General features: G+C 39.2%; 1 non-coding gene across 1 annotated transcript; it reads right to left on the reverse strand.

The window, feature by feature from the left end:
• Window positions 1-736: 736 nt before the first annotated feature.
• On the reverse strand, window positions 737-808 carry trnae-uuc (transfer RNA glutamic acid (anticodon UUC)). The gene has a single exon. It is a non-coding gene; the product is annotated as a tRNA-Glu (tRNA).
• Between the last annotated feature and the right edge of the window lie 23,429 nt (window positions 809-24,237).

A 24,237-nucleotide genomic window follows, 5' to 3' on the forward strand; every position in this document is an offset into this window, starting at 1 on the left:
TGCTGCTTGACAGATGGCATTAAGCATTGGTCTTGCATCTTTTCATTGTTCCTGCGCCTCACAAATGTTCTTCTGTTTGATCCAAAGACCTCAAACTTGGACCCATCTGTCCACAACACCTTCTTCCAATCTTACAGTGTCCAATGTTTTTTCTCTTTGGCCCATCACAGTCTTTCCTTTTTATTGGCTTGTGTGAGGTATGGCTTTTTCTTGGCAATTCTGCCATGAAGTCCAGCATCCTGAAGTCACCTCTTCACCGTTGATGCTGACACTGGTGTTTGACGGGTTCCATTTAGTGCAGCTGTCAGTTGACAACCTGTGAGGCATCTTTGTCTCAAACTGCACAGTCTAAGAAATGTATCTTCTTGCACAGTTGTGCACCGGGGCCTCCCACTCCTTTTTCTGTCCTTGTTGGAGCCAGTTTGTGCTACTCTCTGAAGGGTCAGACGCATTATCCAAGTTTCAGCCTCATTTCTGTCTCTTGCCTGAGAAGAGCATAGAAACCTTCCAAACATGGCATACAAAAGGACAGTGCCATGACTGGGGTTGCTGCGGCCACAACGCAGAGTACTATACGACCACGGCTTCCCAGCGGTCAGTCACTGGTTTGTCACGTTGGCTGCTCCCTGGTAGACTGCAGTCATAGTTCCAACAGAACAAGACGCTTGAGCAACAGCAACAAGGCGCCGAGGAACTAATAGGCAAAGTTTTGCTCAAGTCCAATCATAAAGACCAATTCCCATACCGGGAGTTGAACCCGGGCCGCCTGGGTGAAAACCAGGAATCCTGACCGCTAGACCACATGGGAAACTGCAAGTCTCAGCACTGGCAAAGACAAAGAAAGGGAAGCGCTTCTGTCCGATTTGAACACCTTTGAACCAACGGTCGCTGTGTCGCGGAGCCTGGGATTAGTTCTGCTGGCAGACAAAGCCATTTGTTCATGAATCAGGGCCTGAACAGAGAAACCGACCGACGTTGAGGTGATTCGGCTCCGGACCCTCCCCTGCAGTTTTCCTTCAGCGGACAGGTACACGTTTTTCAGGTGCTCATGGTGAATTGTTGGCTTCGCTACCCTGTTTAATTTGTTTCTACTAATAATTGATAGTGTAGCACCTACGCTTGCTAATAACAGTAACAAAAAGGCACTAACATTTAACTAGGTTCGAACAGCGGTATACTTTGAAAGGAGAGGAGTTAAGGTGAAGGTAAACAGCTAACACATTTATTGCCACACAAGCAATGAAATATCACATACAGTGCTGCAAAAAAACCTTAGAAATAAAGAAATAAAATAGCTCTTACAAATAGGAATTATGTTAAGTGCAAGAGATCTTCAATTCAAAACCACTCCTTATATTTAAAGAGGTATAGATTCAAAAATTAAGTTCTAGTCCTTGAATGTGTGTATTAAAGGTATTTTCCTATGGCTGTTTTACCCAGGTAGAGTAAATAGTGTGAGTAGGTTCTTATCTGGTCCTGGGCAAAAACTCTGATATATCCGGAGTTGTGTTTGGGGTCATTATCCTGTTGTAGGATGGAATTGGCCCCAATCAAGCGCTGTCCACAGAGTATGGCATGGCATTGCAAAATCTTGTGGTTGCCTTCCTTCTTCAAGGTCTTTTCCACTCTATATAAATCTCCTATTTTACCACCTCCAAAGCATCTCCAGACCATCATGCTGCTTGACAGATGGCATTAAGCATTGGTCTTGCATCTTTTCATTGTTCCTGCGCCTCACAAATGTTCTTCTGTTTGATCCAAAGACCTCAAACTTGGACCCATCTGTCCACAACACCTTCTTCCAATCTTACAGTGTCCAATGTTTTTTCTCTTTGGCCCATCACAGTCTTTTCTTTTTATTGGCTTGTGTGAGGTATGGCTTTTTCTTGGCAATTCTGCCATGAAGTCCAGCATCCTGAAGTCACCTCTTCACCGTTGATGCTGACACTGGTGTTTGACGGGTTCCATTTAGTGCAGCTGTCAGTTGACAACCTGTGAGGCATCTTTGTCTCAAACTGCACAGTCTAAGAAATGTATCTTCTTGCACAGTTGTGCACCGGGGCCTCCCACTCCTTTTTCTGTCCTTGTTGGAGCCAGTTTGTGCTACTCTCTGAAGGGAGTAGTTAACAGCATGGTAAGATATTTTCAGTTTCTTTGCAATATCTCGCACTGAGTAGCCTTTCTTTCTTAACACAACAATAGACTGACGGGTCTCTAAAGAAAGTTGTTTCTTTCTGGCCATTTTGATCCTGTAAGCAAGCCAACAACTGCTGATGCTTCAGATACTAAACTAACCTAGAATGTCGTGCTCCCTTTTATGCTCCCTTATTAGTATAACGTTTTTAAGCTGTGCAACAAAATTGAAAAAGGGTTTTCTAACAATTAATTAGCCTAATAACATTCTTAACTTGGATTGGCAGCCATACCAGGAGATTGAGGCAGAGGACTGAGAATTGCTGATAATAGAACTATATGCAAAATAGGCCTCTATACAAAAATAGTCTTTGATGCAAACATTTTCATTCTTTAAAAATCATCTGATACATTTAAATTAATTGTGTAATGAACAAAATTGTTTGTGAATTGCATGGAAATGTGTTTTTCTTTGAAAAAGAGAGAAATTTGCAAGTGATCCCAAACTTTTGAGCGGTAGTGTATATATATATATATATATATATATATATATATATATATATATATATACAGTGTATCACAAAAGTGAGTACACCCCTCACATTTCTGCAAATATTTCATTATATCTTTTCATGGGACAACACTATAGACATGAAACTTGGATATAACTTAGAGTAGTCAGTGTACAGCTTGTATAGCAGTGTAGATTTACTGTCTTCTGAAAATAACTCAACACACAGCCATTAATGTCTAAATAGCTGGCAACATAAGTGAGTACACCCCACAGTGAACATGTCCAAATTGTGCCCAAATGTGTCGTTGTCCCTCCCTGGTGTCATGTGTCAAGGTCCCAGGTGTAAATGGGGAGCAGGGCTGTTAAATTTGGTGTTTTGGGTACAATTCTCTCATACTGGCCACTGGATATTCAACATGGCACCTCATGGCAAAGAACTCTCTGAGGATGTGAGAAATAGAATTGTTGCTCTCCACAAAGATGGCCTGGGCTATAAGAAGATTGCTAACACCCTGAAACTGAGCTACAGCATGGTGGCCAAGGTCATACAGCGGTTTTCCAGGACAGGTTCCACTCGGAACAGGCTTCGCCAGGGTCGACCAAAGAAGTTGAGTCCACGTGTTCGGCGTCATATCCAGAGGTTGGCTTTAAAAAATAGACACATGAGTGCTGCCAGCATTGCTGCAGAGGTTGAAGACGTGGGAGGTCAGCCTGTCAGTGCTCAGACCATACGCCGCACACTGCATCAACTCGGTCTGCATGGTCGTCATCCCAGAAGGAAGCTGACGCACAAGAAAGCCCGCAAACAGTTTGCTGAAGACAAGCAGTCCAAGAACATGGATTACTGGAATGCCCTGTGGTCTGACGAGACCAAGATAAACTTGTTTGGCTCAGATGGTGTCCAGCATGTGTGGCGGCACCCTGGTGAGAAGTACCAAGACAACTGTATCTTGCCTACAGTCAAGCATGGTGGTGGTAGCATCATGGTCTTGGGCTGCATGAGTGTTGCTGGCACTGGGGAGCTGCAGTTCATTGAGGGAAACATGAATTCCAACATGTACTGTGACATTCTGAAACAGAGCACGATCCCCTCCCTTCAAAAACTGGGCCTCATGGCAATTTTCCAACAGGATAACGACCCCAAACACAACCTCCAAGATGACAACTGCCTTGCTGAGGAAGCTGAAGGTAAAGGTGATGGACTAAACCCAATTGAGCACATGTGGCGCATCCTCAAGTGGAAGGTGGAGGAGTTCAAGGTGTCTAACATCCACCAGCTCCGTGATGTCATCATGGAGGAGTGGAAGAGGATTCCAGTAGCAACCTGTGCAGCTCTGGTGAATTCCATGCCCAGGAGGGTTAAGGCAGTGCTGGATAATAATGGTGGTCACACAAAATATTGACACTTTGGGCACAATTTGGACATGTTCACTGTGGGGTGTACTCACTTATGTTGCCAGCCATTTAGACATTAATGGCTGTGTGTTGAGTTATTTTCAGAAGACAGTAAATCTACACTGCTATACAAGTTGTACACTGACTACTCTAAGTTATATACAAGTTTTATTTCTATAGTGTTGTCCCATGAAAAGATATAATAAAATATTTGCAGAAATGTGAGGGGTGTACTCACTTTTGTGATACACTGTATATATATATATATAAAATGCATAAAGAAAAAAAAAATAATTTTATATATATAATTATTTATTTATTTTTTATTTATTTATTTTTTAATGCATTTTCTCCCTTTTCAGCCCATCCAATTGCCCCATTGCATAATGCTTCCTCTCCACCAATGCCGATCCCTGCTCTGATTGAGGAGAACGAAGCTAACCCACGCCCCCTCCAACACGTGGGCAGCATGCCGTATGCATCTTATCACCTACACTTTGACGAGTGCAGTGCAGCTTAGTTGCGTGTACGGAGGGACACACCCTGAGAGCACTCTTTTCTCATCTCTGTGCAGGCGCCATCAATCAGCCAGCAGAGGTCGTAATTGCACCAGTCATGAGAGAGAGACCCTATCCGGCTTAGTCTCGCCCATATGAACAACAGGCCAATCGTTGTTCCTGTGGCCGCTTAGCCTCAGTCGCCAAGGCAGAGCTGAGATTCTATACGATGTATTCGAGATCCCAGCTCTGGTTCCAGCATGTGTTTTTACCGCTGCACTACCTGAGCGGCATGTGTGGAGAATTTTGAAACAAAAAATGCAACAACGAAGATCCAGTACTGTTGCACATCTTAAGACGTGTTTGCAGGAAGAATGGGACAAAATAAAAGCTGAAACACTAAATCACTTGGTCTCCTCAGTGACGAAACGTCTTTTAAGTGTGGTGAAAAGGAATGGCAACATTACAAAGTGGTAAAGACTTTACTGTCCCAACTTTTTTGGAATGTGTTGCAGGCCTGAAATGCAGGAATGGATGTTTATTAATAAATGAAATGAAGTTGAGCAGATAAAACATGAAATATTGCAGGTTCATCCTGTCTGCAAGCAAATAAAAGTCAAAGTAAATGTAAGAAACTGTAATGTAAGTTTTTTTATTATTGGCATTTTTCATGCTGTCCCAACTTTTTCTAATTTGGGGTTGTATATATAACAGAGAACAATTATGTTAGAAATAACACTTTGGAATTTGGAACATGTTTGGGAAATGAGAGGATATTTGAGTGAGCAGGTTAGTCAGTATTTCTTGACTGCAAGAGGCTGCTGCTCCATGACATAAAAGGTGATGCTAGAGTGCTGCCACCTGGAAGCACTTATTCGAGGTCAGAGGTCAAAACTATTAAACATGAGTGACAACATGCATTCATAAACATATTGACATTAATCCACCAGAAAAGAGAGAATCTGAGATTGTGTGCCTCAGTTGCTCTATCCCTCAGTACCTGATTCTTTGCATATTCCAAATGTAATTGGCACAGCTAATTATCAGCGTACTGGGTTAATATTTTTATCATGTTTGTTTTAAACTGAACTTAACAGGAGTCGCTTGTTTCATTTTGTATAAATTGTGGCACTAAGTAATCGAATTATATGTCTTAATAAATACGTATCAATAAATACATCTCTTGCAACAATAAGAACTGATAAGAAGTTAGGAGACACGTTTGTTTTGAATAGCAGAACAAGGTTTAGGGTGAAAGTACTTAAACAAGACTTATTAACAGAATTTCTAAATTTTAGAATGAATTAACAGCAAAAGCTAAAGCAGGAGACCCTTATTTAGTCTGTTCAGCACTATACACCAAAGAATCATGTATTTCCCATTAATCATGTCTCTGCTTATCAAGGAATGCCAGATATTCAGTCCCCTGTGCAGACACTGACCTAAGTGCGGGCAATAGCATAACATGTAAATTCAGAAACGCCACATTCTAAACACCCCCTTTCCCCATGTCAAAACAAGAAGACAGAACTTCCTGTTGTTTCCATAGCCCTTTAGCCACTCTTCTCACACAACCCCTTAAGCCACCTAGTCTGTACACCTAAAGAACAATTTTAGCCTTAGCCTTAGTTCTTTTTCCAGTAGTACCTTAATACAGACCAAATGCATATTACATCATATAACCATAATCTTTCCCTTACACCTATTGTGGTTTTTTGTACAACCCTAAATAAGAAAAAGTTGGGACAGCATGGAAAATGCAAATAATAAAAAACACAGAGTTTCTTACATTTACTTTGACTTTTATTTGATTGCAGACAGGATGAACCTGAGATATTTCATGTTTTGTCTGCTTAACTTGATTTCATTTATTAATAAACATCCATTACTGCATTTCAGGCCTGCAACACAGTCCAAAAAATGTTAGGACAGTAAAGCATTTACCACTTTGTAATGTTGCCATTCCTTTTCACCACACTTAAAAGATGTTTTGTCACTGAGGATATCAAGTGATTGTGTTTCAGCTTTTATTTTGTCTCATTCTTCCTGCAAACACGTCTTAAGATGTGCAACAGTACGGGGTCAATGCTGTTGTATTTTTCATTTAAAATACACACAGCCCCATACCATGACAGACCCTGACTTTTGGACTTGTTGCTGATAACAGTCTGGATGGTCCTTTTTGTCTTTGGTCTGGAACTCACGGCACTTTTTTTTTTTTTTCCAAAAAAGACCTGGAATGCTGATTCATCTGACCACAATACACGTTTTCACTGTGTGATGGTCCATTCTAGATGCCTCTGAGCCCCGAGAAGTCGACACCGCTTCTGGACATGGTTAACATAAGGCTTCTTTTTTGCACAGTAAAGTATTAAGTGGCATTTGTGCATGTAACTCTGTATTGTAGTGCTTGACAAAGGTTTGCCAATGTAATCCCTCACCCATGTGGTTATATCAGCTATTGTTGAGTGGAGGTTCTTGATGCAGGGTCGTCTGAGGGATCGAAGGCACCGACCCGTTTTAGGTTTTAAATGCACAAAAGTACCACAAATTTATTTTATTGCATCAAGGCTTTTTGACTTTGTCAGGGACCTCTATTTAAACAAAATAAAAAATAAAAAAATTAGTTATAAAATTATAAAATGCACTAGTGAAAATTATGACCTTTGTGTTGTTAGGGTCGGTTTCGACCCAGTTGTAAAAAAAAGTGGTAACATCTGTTGGAGCTGAGTACCTCCTAACTTACATGGCAGGGCAGCTGCTGCAAATGTCATCAAAGTGACCCCTGGGATCACAAGATTTGCTGTGACAAGAGTAAGTGACATAAAGACCTGTTTATGCCATTGTCACTAAAAAAAAGTCATCATTGCTATGACAAATTTTGAAGGAAAAAAGTCCACGGCGACATGTGGAATGGCACGGATGAGGTATACCTGGATGCTTATATTGGTGTTCTTCTTGCTGGAGTGTAGAGATCCAGCAATGAGGCCACTGATAGTATCTGGGACTCGTCGACAAGCAGAAATATTTTCCGGGGAACAATGTCACTTCAGACCTTTTGAATAATATCAAGAGTCCTCAGATTTGACAACACAGATACTAGAGCAAAATCTGACAAAAGGAGGTACTGAGCTCCAACAGATGTTACCACTTTTGGATTTGAATGTTTTAGCAGAAGCAGGAGCATCTCCGACATCGGTGACCTCCGACATCGGTGACCTCCTCATCAGACTCATCGTCTTCCTCCTCAGAAACCTGCTTATCTGTATCGCTATGCTTCTCTGTGTCCTCTGCCTCATTTTTAGCAAAGATATGATCCAGAGCTTGGCTTATTGTAAATCTTCTCCTCATTTTTGCATGCTGCAAACTGGAAATGTGTACTCTGCAAGACACCAAATCTAAACAGAACTGGATGTCTGGGAGAGATGGGTGCAGCTACTTCCAGTGATGTTAAACCCAGAAATGACAGTAGATGAATGATTTGTCCCTTCCTGGGCTTCACTTTCTTCAAAATTTGCTTTTACAGACACTACCACTGTTTTCTTTTTTTCATATTGTCCAAAAAGAAAAGTTACACTTATGATACTTATGTCCACTTTTTTACAAAGATGCAGCTGTGTCATTAGGAAGTAACAAAAAGCCCATAATTATCCTGGACTATAATAAACACAGCCTGTGGACAACCTGGACAAGCTACTGCCACCTACACTTGCCAGAAAATGACCAGGAGATGGCCAATGGTTGTGTTTCTTGAAGTAAATATATATGGGTCAAAATTTACCCTAACACCATGGATGTTACTATAGTTTTTTTTTTTTTTTTTTAAATAAAAAATAAATAAAACAAATTTATTTAAGAGATGTTCTAATACCCCTCAGTAATAGTCAGGTAACTTAATAACCTTTTATTTATTTATATAATTTTTTTGAGGTTCATTTTACCATTTTTTAAAATTGAAAACAAAGGATAAGCTGTCAAAAGAAAAGCCCAGGGGGCCACACCAAAATTAAAAAAAAAAAAAATTTATGGATAAGGAAGCCTAACAAAGTAACCAAGAGGTAAGAAACAAACTGGATGATAAATGATTCTATTTTATGGCTAGTTTAAGACACGGGTCAAAACCAACACGAGTTAACACAAGGAGGGTTAAGCTTGTGCCCTTGGCCTTTACGCACGGAAATTCCTCCTGATTCCTTGAATGGTTTAATGATATTATGCACTGTAGAGGGAGAAATATGCAAATCCCTTCCAATCTTTCTTTAAGGTTCATTGTTTTTGAACATTTCAATCATTTTCTCACACATTTGTTGACAAACTGGAGATCCTCTGATCATCTTTGCTCATCAAAGACTCCTTTCCTGGATGCTGCTTTTGTACCAAACCATCATTACAATCACCTGTTGACATCACCTGTTTCACCTCATTACTAGCCCTAAATTTCTCCGTTTCAACTTTTTTTTGGAATGTGTTGCAGGCCTAAAATGCAGGAATGGAGGTATATTAATAAATGAAATGAAGTTCAGCAGATAAAACATGAAATATCTTTGGTTCAAACTGTCTGCAATCAAAATTCAAAGTAAATGTAAGGAACACTGTGTTTTTATTTTATTTGCATTTTCCATACTGTCCCAACTTTTTCTGATTTGGTGTTGTAGCTTAAGGATGCAAAGGGAGGAAGAAGATTGAGGGATGAACTGGAGGGTTAATTAAATGTTATACCTATGGGGAGGTAATTATCCTGTATATTTAAACTCTGTTTTGTTTTCTCTTGGTGTGCTTTCTCTTGTGTGTGTTATGTGTGCAGAAGGGAGTTTGAGGCTGAAAAACAGGCTTGCTTATGAAAGCTAACCTACAAGCAGTTTCCTATATTTAGTTTGTTAGCGTATGTACTTTAGTCCTTTAATTTTGAGTACTTTGCAGTTTGAAAGTAATAAAAAGTACAATGGTTTAACTGTCCTCCAAGCTGGCTTACACAAACCTGTTACAAACTTGTTTGTTTTATGTTGAAATAAAATTTTAACTTAAAAATAATAAAAAGGCTATTTAGTCATTCAAAAATACATGTGGCTATTAAGCCAAAATTAATACAAAAAAAATACAACAAAGGAAACGTCATGCTTTTATGAACAAATAAAAAGCAGAACAAAAAGACAAAAGCAAACAAAAAGATCTTAAGGCCAATTGTGCCTCGCATCTGGTACAATGTTCATAGGACAAATAAAACATAAGCTTAGCAGAAATACACAACAATCGTTGTGGGTAAAAGCATCTTATTAATGCTTTAAATGTAAATGAACCAGAACCCACCAAGTCACCTGACCATCCCCACATCACCTGATCACCCCTATCTTACACTTTAGTATTTAGTTCCTGTTTAGTGTTCTTATTAGCATTTAGCATAAAGCTTTTGAACTCTGTAGTCATTTGAATTGTTGCCAGGCCAATCTGGCTCCCCTGACCCATCACCTGTCCCAGCCAGCTCCCAAGACCAGTCTCCTGCCCCAACCAGCTTTCTTTGCTGGTTCCAGCCGGCACAATACTTTATTTTATTTATTCTCATTCATTACCCATTCATGTAGCCACTTTAGTCACCTTCCATTACTCTGTAAATACATATTAATCTATACACTGTACAATCATTATCTGTTTAATATCCACATCATCTGTTTAATATTCTTATATGTTTCCTCATTTCACTTATCTGGTCACTTCTGCACTGTAGTATATGTAAATAATCTCTATCTCGCACTTCTGGTGAGATGCTACTGCATTTCGTTGGCTTTGTACTTGTTTACTCTGCACAATGACAGTAAAGTTGAATCTACTGTAAAACAGAGGCCACACATCAATGGGGTTTCTGTAACAACTACAAGCCTCATCAGTCCCTGCATACCAAGTAACCTTAACACCCCCCCATCACATGATCACCCCCACCTGACACTCATTCCAATCTCATTAAGCTTCCTTTAAATATCAGTTGTTATTGTGCTGCACGTTTTTCTTGCTAATTGCACCTTCCTCTGAACCATATCGAATAGAGAATAATTACTCAAAGCTTCATGATACAGTGCACGTTAGTGTCATCTGGTGGCCAAAACCAAAATGCTTCATGTATCTTTGGCCAATGGATCCTTTTTTTACTGTTTTTAAAACTGTACCAGTGCAGTAAAAAAGTTCCAGTGCAGTAAATTTAATTTAGTTAATTTTGTAGATTTATTTTTATCAGTTTTAGTAAAAGCAGCTCATTAAACAAATCTTGTGCATGTCTTAAATCTCAATTCTGTGTTGGATTCCATGGTTAAGCAGAAGGCTTAGAAAAAGTAGTGCTGGCTAATTAATGGAATGTATTTCATAATTAAACAGTAATTTATTCAGAATAAATATAGAATACACTCAGAACACATCTTGATAAAGCACACCAAAAAATAATTCTGTTGTAATAATTACTACATTTACTCTTTTGTTGGTTGGCCCTTACCGTCATAGTTAATATAGCTATAGTCAGGGATGGACTGGCCATCGGGAGGGTCGGGAGTTTTCCCGGTGGGCCGCTCTGTATGTGGGCCGCTCTGTATGTGGGCCGCTGAGGGAGTGAAAAATAAATTCTGTTTTAAATATTCCTTAATAATAATCCTAAAGTATCCTCACTGCATGTCCATTGGCCAATCACAGAAATGTCCCTCCCCCAGGATTAATCGTAATCACAACCACCGCTACAAAAAATACATAGTGAATAAGTGCGAGATGGAGAAATGGTCGAAAAGGCCCATGATAAAAAACAGAAGAAGCTGCAAGCAGATGCAGAAAAGTGCAGGAAACTGGACAACCTGTTTGGCAGTGAGGAACTACAGTATAGCCAGAGAGCAGAAAAGTATAGTTAGAGTTCAGCGCCTCTGCTTCGTTAGTAACGACGTTTAAGAAGAGACTGTGTGCCCATCTCAAATGTCGTTTATGCCCTACTTAGGGTACTTCCTAACAGTACAAAACATTTCTTTTAACAGGCACTAAATGATTAATAAGTAGTTATCTGAGCTACTGTTGGATACCAGGGGCTATAAACCAGCCGTGTTAAGGACTATTTTTGTGAAAGTTCTATTATGTCATGTCCAACATAGTGCACTACATAGGGCGGTGGATATAATTTGAGATGGTACCATTAGTCTCTGCTCCTCATCTTGTCCTCTATAATACAGAATGGAAAATGCAGTTGTTCAGGACATTTTTTAGAGTGATTATGTGCATAGCTCACATGGTTCATTTCCCTTGTCAATATATTAAAGTATTTACACATGGGATGTATTTCTTTGCTCATCGGAGCAATGCACTCATTTGGAACAAACGTGAATCACGTGTGAATAAAAGTGCGAAAAAAGCATATTTACCAGTGTTAAAGGTTTATTTCTTGCGGTTTAATGAGACAGGATGGGGAAATCCAATAGAACCATTCAAGAAACTGTAAATCTTAAGAAATACTGTAGAATTTGTAATTGTGGGTGATAGGTGGATAGAACTATTAATCCCAAAGGAAAGTGTTCGAAATATATATATATATATATATATATATATATATATATATATATATATACAGTATATATATATATATATATATATATATATATATATTTGTTTGTAGTTTTTTTATTATTTTTATTATAGTGAGTTATTAACTTTAGTGGTAAGATAGTTTTTATATATTTGTAGTTATTTTTTTATTATTTACATTTTTATTAGTGAGTTATTAACTTTGGTAAGATAGTTTTGATATATTTGTTTGTAGTTTTTTTTTTTATTATTTAAATTTTCATTATAGTGAGTTATTAACTTTGGTAAGATAGTTTTGATATATTTGTAGTTTTCTTTATTATTTAAATTTTTATTATAGTGAGTTATTAACTTTGGTAAGATCGTTTTGATATATTTGTTTGTAGTTATTTTTTTTATTATTTAAATTTTTATTATAGTGAGTTATTAACTTCAGTGGTAAAATAGTTTTGATATATATTTGTTTGTATTTATTTTTTTTATTATAGTGAGTTATTAACTTTAGTGGTAAGATAGATGAAAACTATCAATATCAACCATCTAACATTTGATTAGGGGGTAATATGTGTGGCGCGATGTGCTTGTAGTGGGCTGGTCAAGAATCAAGGTTTTAATGTTTTGGCTGATCAGTGTAAATACAATGCCATTGGAGTGAATAATTGTGACAGCAAAGAGCCTACTGTGTTTTTTTGAATGCATCAACGCCGTGGGGTGGCCAATTTTAGATTTTACTGTTATTTTTTCCACTAAAGTACTGTTAGTTCAAAGATGTGTTCAGTGGCCAGTCAACATGCATCACTGCTGTAGTTAAAGGGTCTGGTCAAATGAAAACAGCGGGCCTTATACGGCCCACGGACCATACTTTGATGACCTCTGCATTAACATAATACTAACATAGCATTTAGTCTTGGATTTTTTCTTTCTATGTTTGCTTTGTTTGTTATTTAGAGTATGTAGATAAGTAGAGTTGTATGTTTACTTATTATATGGTGGAGGTTGTGCAGTGTGCCTATTTGTTATAATGTATTAATCCCTTGAATAATAAGCTAAACTTTAAAGATGATATGAAAAGATGTTAAACACTCAAAGACCATCTGGTCCTTTGTACAGAGTAATACAGGATTGTATACTAGCATGAATACTAGTATACTAGTGTGAATAAATCAACTGTGGGAGCAATTGTAAGAAAATGGAAGACATACAAGACCATTGATAATCTCCCTCGATCTGGGGCCCCACGCAAGATCTCATCCCGTGGGGTCAAAATGATCATGAGAACGGTGAGCAAAAATCCCAGAACTACACGGAGGGACCTGACGAATGACCTGCAGGGAGCTGGGACCAAAGTAACAAAGGCTACCATCAGTAACACACTACGCCGAGAGGGACTCAAATCCTGCAGTGCCAGGCGTGTCCCCCTGCTTAAGCCAGTACATGTCCAGGCCCGTCTAAAGTTTGCCAGAGAGCATATGGATGATCCAGAAGAGGATTGGGAGAATATCATGTGGTCAGATGAAACCAAAATGGAACTTTTTGGTAAAAACTCAACTCGTCGTGTTTGGAGGAAGACGAATGCTGAGTTGCATCCCAAGAACACCATACCTACTGTGCATGGGGGTGGAAACATCATGCTTTGGGGCTGTTTTTCTGCAAAGGGGACAGGACGACTGATCCGTGTTAAGGGAAGCATGAACGGGGCCATGTATCGTGAGATTTTAAGCCAAAACCTCCTTCCATCAGTGAGAGCATTGAAGATGGAACGTGGCTGGGTCTTCCAGCATGACAATGATCCCAAACACACTGCTCGGGCAGTGGCTCCGTAAAAAGCATTTCAAGGTCCTGGAGTGGCCTAGCCAGTCTCCAGACCTCAACCCCATAGAAAATTTGTGGAGGGAGTTGAAAGTCCGTGTTGCCCAGCGACAGCCCCAAAACATCACTGCTCTAGAGGAGATCTGCATGGAGGAATGGGCCAAAATACCAGCTACAGTGTGTGCAAACCTGGTGAAGACTTACAGGAAACGTTTGACCTCTGTCATTGCCAACAAAGGTTATGTTACAAAGTATTGAGTTGAACTTTTGTTATTGACCAAATACTTATTTTCCACCATAATTTACAAATAAATTCTTTAAAAATCCTACAATGTGATTTCCTGGATTTTTTTTTTCTCATTTTGTCTCTCATAGTTGAAGTGTACAAATGATGAAAATTACAGACCTCTCTCATCTTTCTAAGTAGGAGAACTTGCACAATCAGTGGCTGACTAAATACTTTTTGGCCCCACTGTAGTTTCTAACAGGTGATGTCAACAGGTGATTGTAGTCATGATTTGGAACAAAAGCAGTATACACAAAAAAGACAATCTTTTTTTTTTTTTTTTATTGTGTGAAAAAAAAGGGTTTGATCCCCAGGTGGGGCGGTCCGGTCCGGGTCCTTTCCGTGTGGAGTTTGCATGTTCTCCCCGTGTCTGCGTGGGTTTCCTCCGGGTGCTCTGGTTTCCTCTCACAGTCTAAAGACATGCAAGTGAGGTGAATTGGAGACACTAAATTGTCCATGCCTGTATTTGATATAACCTTGTGAATTGATGAATCTTATGTAACGAGTAACTACTGTGTCTGTCATGAATGTCACCAAAGAGTGTAAAAAATGACGTTAAAATCCAATAATTATTTATTTAAGAAATGCGTGAAAAAAAAAATTGGGTTTGCAATTTTTACCCTCTACAGTGCATAATATCACTAAACGATTCAAGGAAACGAGGAATTTTAGTGCATGAAGGGCAAGTGCACAAGTGTAAACCTTGGTATCCTCTGTGCCACAGTGTCTTTTTAGTGTTATGAGAAGGAATGGCAACTGTAGAAAGTGGTAAATGCTTTACCGTCCCAAATTTTTTTGTATGTTGTGCAGGCTTGAAATGCAGGAATGGATGCATGTTAACAAACAAAACGAAGTTTAACAGACAAAACATAAAATATCTCAGGTTCATACTGTTGCCCTGCGATAGACTGGTGCCCCGTCCAAGGTGTTACTGTGTACTGTGTGCCTTGCGCCCATTGAAAAGCTGGGATAGTGGGAAAGTGCCCCCCCCCCCACACACACATTACATTTTTTTAAATTTGCATTTTCCATATTGTCTCAACTTTTTCTGATTTGGGGCTGTATTGTACTGTTTCTAGATTTGAGACATTTTTATTCAATTAAATATACCGGCTACAGATCAAGCTTTCCAAAAAATTGGACATTACAACCAGGGTAATGGAGTAGTGGTAATGGGGATCATGTTCTTATTAATAAATGCTAATTGTTCTTAAGCTCAAAACAGCACACACTAGGTCTACGGGGGGCTGGCATTGTAATAACTAACAATTTGTTTTTTAAGTGTTAATTGGTGAAAAAAGTTACAAGTTGTGAGCAAGTCAGACCAGACGTATGGCTCGGCCACTGTGACATAAGACAAACAAGCTGGGATATGCTAAGGAAGAATTTTGTTGTACTGTACACCTGTATATGTATATACAGTGTATCACAAAACTGAGTACACCCCTCACATTTCTGCAAATATTTTATTATATCTTTTCATGGGACAACACTATAGAAATAAAACTTGGATATAACTTAGAGTAGTCAGTGTACAACTTGTATAGCAGTGTAGATTTACTGTCTTCTGAAAATAACTCAACACACAGCCATTAATGTCTAAATGGCTGGCAACATAAGTGAGTACACCCCACAGTGAACATGTCCAAATTGTGCCCAAAGTGTCAATATTTTGTGTGACCACCATTATTATCCAGCACTGCCTTAACCCTCCTGGGCATGGAATTCACCAGAGCTGCACAGGTTGCTACTGGAATCCTCTTCCACTCCTCCATGATGACATCACGGAGCTGGTGGATGTTAGACACCTTGAACTCCTCCACCTTCCACTTGAGGATGCGCCACAGGTGCTCAATTGGGTTTAGTCCATCACCTTTACCTTCAGCTTCCTCAGCAAGGCAGTTGTCATCTTGGAGGTTGTGTTTGGGGTCGTTATCCTGTTGGAAAACTGCCATGAGGCCCAGTTTTCGAAGGGAGGGGATCATGCTCTGTTTCAGAACGTCACAGTACATGTTGGAATTCATGTTTCCCTCAATGAACTGCAGCTCCCCAGTGCCAGCAACACTCATGCAGCCCAAGACCATGATGCTACCACCACCATGCTTGACTGTAGGCAAGATACAGTTGTCTTGGTACTTCTCACCAGGGCGCCGCCACACATGCTGGACACCATCTGAGCCAAACAAGTTTATCTTGGTCTCGTCAGACCACAGGGCATTCCAGTAATCCATGTTCTTGGACTGCTTGTCTTCAGCAAACTGTTTGCAGGCTTTCTTGTGCGTCAGCTTCCTTCTGGGATGACGACCATGCAGACCGAGTTGATGCAGTGTGCGGCGTATGGTCTGAGCACTGACAGGCTGACCTCCCACGTCTTCAACCTCTGCAGCAATGCTGGCAGCACTCATGTGTCTATTTTTTAAAGCCAACCTCTGGATATGACGCCGAACACGTGGACTCAACTTCTTTGGTCGACCCTGGTGAAGCCTGTTCCGAGTGGAACCTGTCCTGGAAAACCGCTGTATGACCTTGGCCACCATGCTGTAGCTCAGTTTCAGGGTGTTAGCAATCTTCTTATAGCCCAGGCCATCTTTGTGGAGAGCAACAATTCTATTTCTCACATCCTCAGAGAGTTCTTTGCCATGAGGTGCCATGTTGAATATCCAGTGGCCAGTATGAGAGAATTGTACCCAAAACACCAAATTTAACAGCCCTGCTCCCCATTTACACCTGGGACCTTGACACATGACACCAGGGAGGGACAACGACACATTTGGGCACAATTTGGACATGTTCACTGTGGGGTGTACTCACTTATGTTGCCAGCTATTTAGACATTAATGGCTGTGTGTTGAGTTATTTTCAGAAGACAGTAAATCTACACTGCTATACAAGCTGTACACTGACTACTCTAAGTTATATCCAAGTTTCATGTCTATAGTGTTGTCCCATGAAAAGATATAATGAAATATTTGCAGAAATGTGAGGGGTGTACTCACTTTTGTGATACACTGTATATATATTTGACAAATAAAGGCATTCTATTCTAACTTTGAAACACACACACACACATGATGGTTAAACTCTGCTCAAAATAGTTTTCATACCCAACATAGTGTTGGTTATTATTGTTGGAAAGCTTAGTAATTTTTTTATTCTGTTGCCCAGTTACATCTGAACAAGCAAAGCAAAGACCATACTAAGAATTTAAGACCTGTCTGTTTTCTAGACTGCCCTTGTATATTGACTTCAAACACCATGGTTACTACTAGTATTGGCATGATTATGACTAGTCAGGTGCCTTAAAGTTCTTAGAATCAACAAAACATCAATGTGCTGAGACCTGCTTTCCAGGGTGCATAACCTTGTTATCATCACACAATCAGAATAATCATCATGAATATAGACTCAAGCAATTAAATGCATTCTTCTGACACTGACTTTGTGCCAAAAATATCGAACAAGGGTGAATTATTGTTACTGTAAAGTAGGCACAGATATTGGATGCAAAATAACAGCTAACACAGCTAAAACTAATGGATCCACATTGTTAGCAGACTAACTTTAAACTTAAGCAAAGAACTGAGTTACTTTTAAATGTAATTGAAGTTTGCCTTAATCAAAACATTTTAAAACTTGAAACTTTACAGGACTTCGGGACTGGATTTCAGAAAACCTGCCAACCCTGCTACCTACATTTAAAAAGAACATATAATTACCTCCAAAATAACCTATTTAGTTTGCTGCATTTGTAGAGTAAATGTACATGTAATGAATGTACACAATACACCAATCAGCCATAACATTAAAACCACCTCCTTGTTTCTACACTCACTGTCCATTTTATTAGCTCCACTTACCATATAGTTCTAATGAGGGTTAATCTAGTTTCGCAGATCAACCTAGATATCTCCTTCCATAGCATTGGTTATTATCTTTTGGCTGATTAATTTAAAGTAGATTCACTCCTTTGCCATTAGGAGCCTAACTTGTCAACCAGGTTGACCAGCTCCTGGGACAAGGAGAAGCCTGATGGCAAAGAGCTCAGCAGATCGGTGGAGCAGATCGTCAACAGCACTCTGTGGGGTAAGGTACCTAGCGGAACACCAGCTCATGCCATACATGTTAATGTGTTCACATGGTTTTGGCTATATGTGTAATTGTCCCAGTAAAGGTTTAAGATTTGTGTGCAAGATTTTATAACATGCTCATAGACTACCAATAAGGGAGGTAAAAGTGGCCCAGCAGTCACAACCTGTAATGCCTTGTTCACACTACACAATTTTTGGCCCTGATTTTCGCTCGCCGACTGGTCGGCGCTAGATTTGCCGGCTCGGGAGCAACTCGACGTTTGCTCGGCGATCTAAACTCGGCTCTCAATCGCTATGTGTGAACTACTCAACAACTCCATCCGAGTGGCTCAGCGACCAAAGAGAGATATCTAGCATGTCAAATATCTGGATCTGAGTCGCCCAACTGGCAATGAGTGCTATGTCGAACAGCCAATGAGAACGCAAGATACAAGGTGAGGGCAAACGCAGGGGAGGAGTGTAAAAAGGTGGGACAGGGGCATAATATAGTTTCTATCAGAATACATCAGCACACACACAAGTTTTACAGTATTTCTGACCTTATCATTTTCTACAAAAAATTCATTTTTGGATGTGGTATCATGAAACCTTTCGCCACTGTTTTTGTGACAAAACGTAGTTTGGGAGACCAGAGAAGCTCGCCTGCGATTCCAGTTGGTGATAGATGGTGTAGTTTAAAACTATGGAGGTAAATATGTAGCAAAAGTTTTGCACCTGTAAAAAAAAATCTGTAACTGTAAAAAAGATTTGTACCTGTAAAAATAATATCTGTAACTGTAAAAACGATTTGTAACTGTAAAAAATAAATTTGTACTTTTATTTTCGATGTGAGAATAAAAACATTGCAGCACAGTTTCAAATCTGCCTGCCACGAGTTTTGCAACAAATATCTCAGTCAGCGTGTTGCAAAACTGATCTGTACCTGTAGCTGCAGGGGCGCGGCTTAGAGGCGCAGGGGGCGGGACTACTGGGGAGATAGACGTAATTACCGACCAATCAAAAGAGCTTGTTTGTAGAGCAGCAAGAAGCCTGTCAATCACAAAGTTGCATTGTAGTTGGAGCAGAACATCATAACTCACGTTATAACTTCCTTATTAGTGTTGCTGTGGGTTTTATGTTGGATGTTGCTGCGTGTTGTCTGCTAGTTAATGTGTTAATGCGTTTAACCCTGCTAGTTTTATACTGGACATATTGGACATTCGTCTGACATTCGAGTTTCTTTCATCTCGTTCTCGGCTAATAAACATTCAAAAGCGAATAAACCTGCACGAACTGACTCTGCAGTAAACAAAGCACAAACTATAATCTAATATGTTTTTAAAAGTCTTTCTGTTTATTTTTATTTAACGCTATTTCGTGATTGTGAGCTTTATCTGCCTTGAAAAGCCAAGGGAGCCTCTCAAAAGTGCATAAAGCCAGGTTATAGTTCTGTATTACCTAGTGACATGTACCATTCACCACAACTGTATTAAGTCCTAAAGAAATCTAAACAAACATTTTAATGTAATAAGCAATGTAGTGACATGCACCACCTACTACCCCTAAATTACAGAAAAAAGCTCTACAGGGTGGGTATAGTAATAAATAATAAAATAAAAACGTAAATTTTTATACAAAAAAGGTTGTAGTAGTTACCATGTCACTTGCACTACTCACTATTTTACATAATAGTCTTACAGCAGTGATAAATCATACAAAGTCCTATAGTATAATAATAAAGAATGAAATATAGAAATTTTTCATTGCAATTTACATTGCTTATTACATTAAAATCTTTGTTTAGATTTCTTTAGGACTTAATACAGTTGTGGTGAATGGTACATGTCATTAGGTAATACAGAACTATAACCTGGCTTTATGCACTTTTGAGAGGCTCCCTTGGCTTTTCAAGGCAGATAAAGCTCACAATCACGAAATAGCGTTAAATAAAAATAAACAGAAAGACTTTTAAAAACATATTAGATTGTAGTTTGTGCTTTGTTTACTGCAGAGTCAGTTCGTGCAGGTTTATTCGCTTTTGAATGTTTATTAGCCGAGAACGAGATGAAAAACTCGAATGTCCAATATGTCCAGTATAAAACTAGCAGGGTTAAACGCATTAACACATTAACTAGCAGACAACACGCAGCAACATCCAACATAAAACCCACAGCAACACTAATAAGGAAGTTATAACGTGAGTTATGATGTTCTGATCCAACTACAATGAAACTTTGTGATTGACAGGCTTCTTGCTGCTCTACAAACAAGCTCTTTTGATTGGTCGGTAATTACGTCTATCTTCCCAGTAGTCCCGCCCCCTGCGCCTCTAAGCCCCGCCCCTGCATCTACAGGTACAGATCAGTTTTGCAACATGCTGACTGAGATATTTGTTGCAAAACTCGTGGCGGGCAGATTTGAAACTGTGCTGCAATGTTTTTATTCTCACATCGAAAATAAAAGTACAAATTTATTTTTTACAGTTACAAATCGTTTTTACAGTTACAGATTTTATTTTTACAGATAAAAATTGTACAGATTTTTTTTACAGTTACACATTTATTTTTTACAGGTACAAATCTTTTTCACAGTTACAGATTTTTTTTTTACAGGTGCAAAACTTTTGCTACATATTTACCTCCATAAAAACCCCCTATTGCCGATCAGCCGTGTAGTGTGAAAGCCACACCGACTTGAAAGACTCCCGATTACAAGAGATCCAGTCGTGTAGTGTGAACTGTACAGCGACCTGACGACTTGGAAAGTTGTGTAGTGTGAATTTGGCATTAGACGAACTGAAAACAAAAGAAACTAACAAAAGAACAATTACACTGTGAACAAGAAGCTAATAAACTTCATTAGAGTTATTTCCATTTTTACACACAATGCAAATCTCCTCTGATAAAGAAGAGGCACAGTGGTGCACAAAAGTTCATTAACACACAAGCAAATAACCAAATTAAAACTTAAAACTGTAAAGGTCAGTTTACTATTAGAAATCTCCTAATGCAACATTTACAACAACTACATTTACTATTCATGCTCCTCTTATATTATGCTGCATCCAATTTAATTTTACACTTTTGTAGATTGTTTAAGATTTGAATTAATGTAAGCATAAATATTTTCATAACGTTGTCTGGTTGCATAGGGGATACATGACTGGTGCATTTTTACATGCTACAATTTAATCTCACTTGTACATAACTTGAATGCATTCAGATTAGCACACCACTGTGTTAACAGCCATGGCATGGAGTACTGTGTGCATAACCTGTTATTGCCATGCGGGGTTAGAGTGTACAGTCACGAATACCCTCATAAGATACCACTATCTAAATACTGTAATAGAAGATGATATGTAGTCGAGCCGTATACTCACCCAGCAAAAGTATCCATCTTGAAGTACCCAAGAACTATTCTAAATTCGCCTTAGCATTTTCTTAGGTATCCTTTAATTTAATACAACCCCAAATTAGAAAAAGTTAGGACAGCATGGAAAATGCAAATAATAATAAAACACAAAATTAAAATGACTTTAATTTCATTGCAGACAGGATGAACCTGATATATTTTATGTTTTGTCTTGTCAACTTCATTTCATTTATTAATAAACATCCATTCCTGCATTTCAGGTCTGCAACACATTCAAAAAAAAAGTTGGGACAGTAAAGCATTTACCACTTTGTAATGTTGCCATTCCTTTTCACCACACTTAAAAGACGTTTTGGCACCGAGGAGACCAAGTGATTTAGTGTTTCAGCTTTTATTTTGTCTCATTCTTCCTGCAAACACGTCTTAAAATGTGCAACAGTACGGGGTCGTAGTTGTAGCATTTTTGGTTTTAAAATTCTCCATACATTCTCTATTGGGGACAGGTCAGGACTGCAGGCAGGCCAGTCCTGTACCCGTACCCTCTTCTTCCACAGCCATGCCTTTGTAATGTATGCAGCATGTGATTTTGCATTGTCTTGTTGAAAAATGCATGAACATCCCTGAAAAAGATGATGTCTTGAAGGCAGCATATGTTGCTGTAAGATCTCAATGTACTTTTCTGCATTAATGCTGCCATCACAGAAGTGTAAATGACCTTTCCCAAGGGCACTGACACAGCCCCATACCATGACAGATGCTGGTTTTTGGACTTGTTGCTGGATGGTCCTTTCTGTTTTTGGTCCAGAGCACACAGGGTCCATTTTTTCCAAAAAAGACCTGGACTGCTTATTCATCTGACCACAATACACCACAATAATCTTGCACCCTTGGCTTTTATGCACTGAAATTCCTCCCAATTCCTTGAATCGTTTAATGATATTATGCACTGTAGAGGGAGAAATATGCAAATCACTTCCAATCTTTCTTTGAGGTACATTGTTTTTAAACATTTCAATCATTTTCTCACACATTTGTTGACAAACTGGAGATCCTCTGATCATCTTAGCTTATCAAAGACTCAGCCTCTCCTGGATGCTGCTTTTGTACCAAACCTTGATTACAATCACCTGTTGACATCACCTGTTTGGAATCACATCATTATTTAGTATTTTCACTTCATTTCTAGCCCTAAATTGCCCCTGTCCCGACTTTCCTGCAGGCCTGAAATGCAGGAATGGATGTTTATTAACAAATTAAATGAAGTTGAGCAGATAAAACATGAAATATCTTGGGTTCAAACTGTCTGCAATCAAATACAAGTCAAAGTAAATGTAAGAAACTCTGTGTTTTTATTTTATTTGCATTCTCCATATTGTCCCAACTTTTTCTGATTTGGGGTTGTACATGGGCAATGATGCACCCCCATTGCATGACTGACATTGTCTTTTGCATCTTGCGCTGATAGTATTTTGCATAGTCCTTTAGGCATAAGGCTTAATTTAAATAATTACATTGTTGAAAAATTGGCTGCTTTAAATTCATTGAGGCTTATTAAGGGTTTAACGAGACTTTTAGACTAAAACACCAAAAGATACCAGAACAACACATGGTACCATGTCATTATCATGTTTTATTTACAATGCTGAGAATGATATACAGTGTATCACAAAAGTGAGTACACCCCCCATATTTCTGCAGATATTTAAGTATATCTTTTCATGGGACAACACTGACAAAATGACACTTTGACACAATGAAAAGTAGTCTGTGTGCAGCTTATATAACAGTGTAAATTTATTCTTCCCTCAAAATAACTCAATATACAGCCATTAATGTCTAAACCACCAGAAACAAAAGTGAGTACACCCCTAAGAGACTACACTCCTAAATGTCCAAATTGAGCACTGCTTGTCATTTTCCCTCCAAAATGTCATGTGATTTGTTAGTGTTACTAGGTCTCAGGTGTGCATAGGGAGCAGGTGTGTTTAATTTAGTAGTACAGCTCTCACACTCTCTCATACTGGTCACTGAAAGTTCCAAGATGGCACCTCATGGCAAAGAACTCTCTGAGGATCTTAAAAGACGAATTGTTGCGCTACATGAAGATGGCCAAGGCTACAAGAAGATTACCAACACCCTGAAACTGAGCTGCAGCACAGTAGCCAAGATCATCCAGCGTTTTAAAAGAGCAGGGTCCACTCAGAACAGACCTCGCGTTGGTCGTCCAAAGAAGCTGAGTGCACGTGCTCAGCGTCACATCCAACTGCTGTCTTTGAAAGATAGGCGCAGGAGTGCTGTCAGCATTGCTGCAGAGATTGAAAAGGTGGGGGGTCAGCCTGTCAGTGCTCAGACCATACGCCGCACACTACATCAAATTGGTCTGCATGGCTGTCACCCCAGAAGGAAGCCTCTTCTGAAGTCTCTACACAAGAAAGCCCACAAACAGTTTGCTGAAGACATGTCAACAAAGGACATGGATTACTTTAACCATGTCCTATGGTCTGATGAGACCAAGATTAATTTGTTTGGTTCAGATGGTCTCAAGCATGTGTGGCGGCAATCAGGTGAGGAGTACAAAGATAAGTGTGTCATGCCTACAGTCAAGCATGGTGGTGGGAA

This window comes from Trichomycterus rosablanca, chromosome 2, assembly GCF_030014385.1.
Source record: "Trichomycterus rosablanca isolate fTriRos1 chromosome 2, fTriRos1.hap1, whole genome shotgun sequence".
NCBI lineage: Eukaryota > Metazoa > Chordata > Actinopteri > Siluriformes > Trichomycteridae > Trichomycterus > Trichomycterus rosablanca.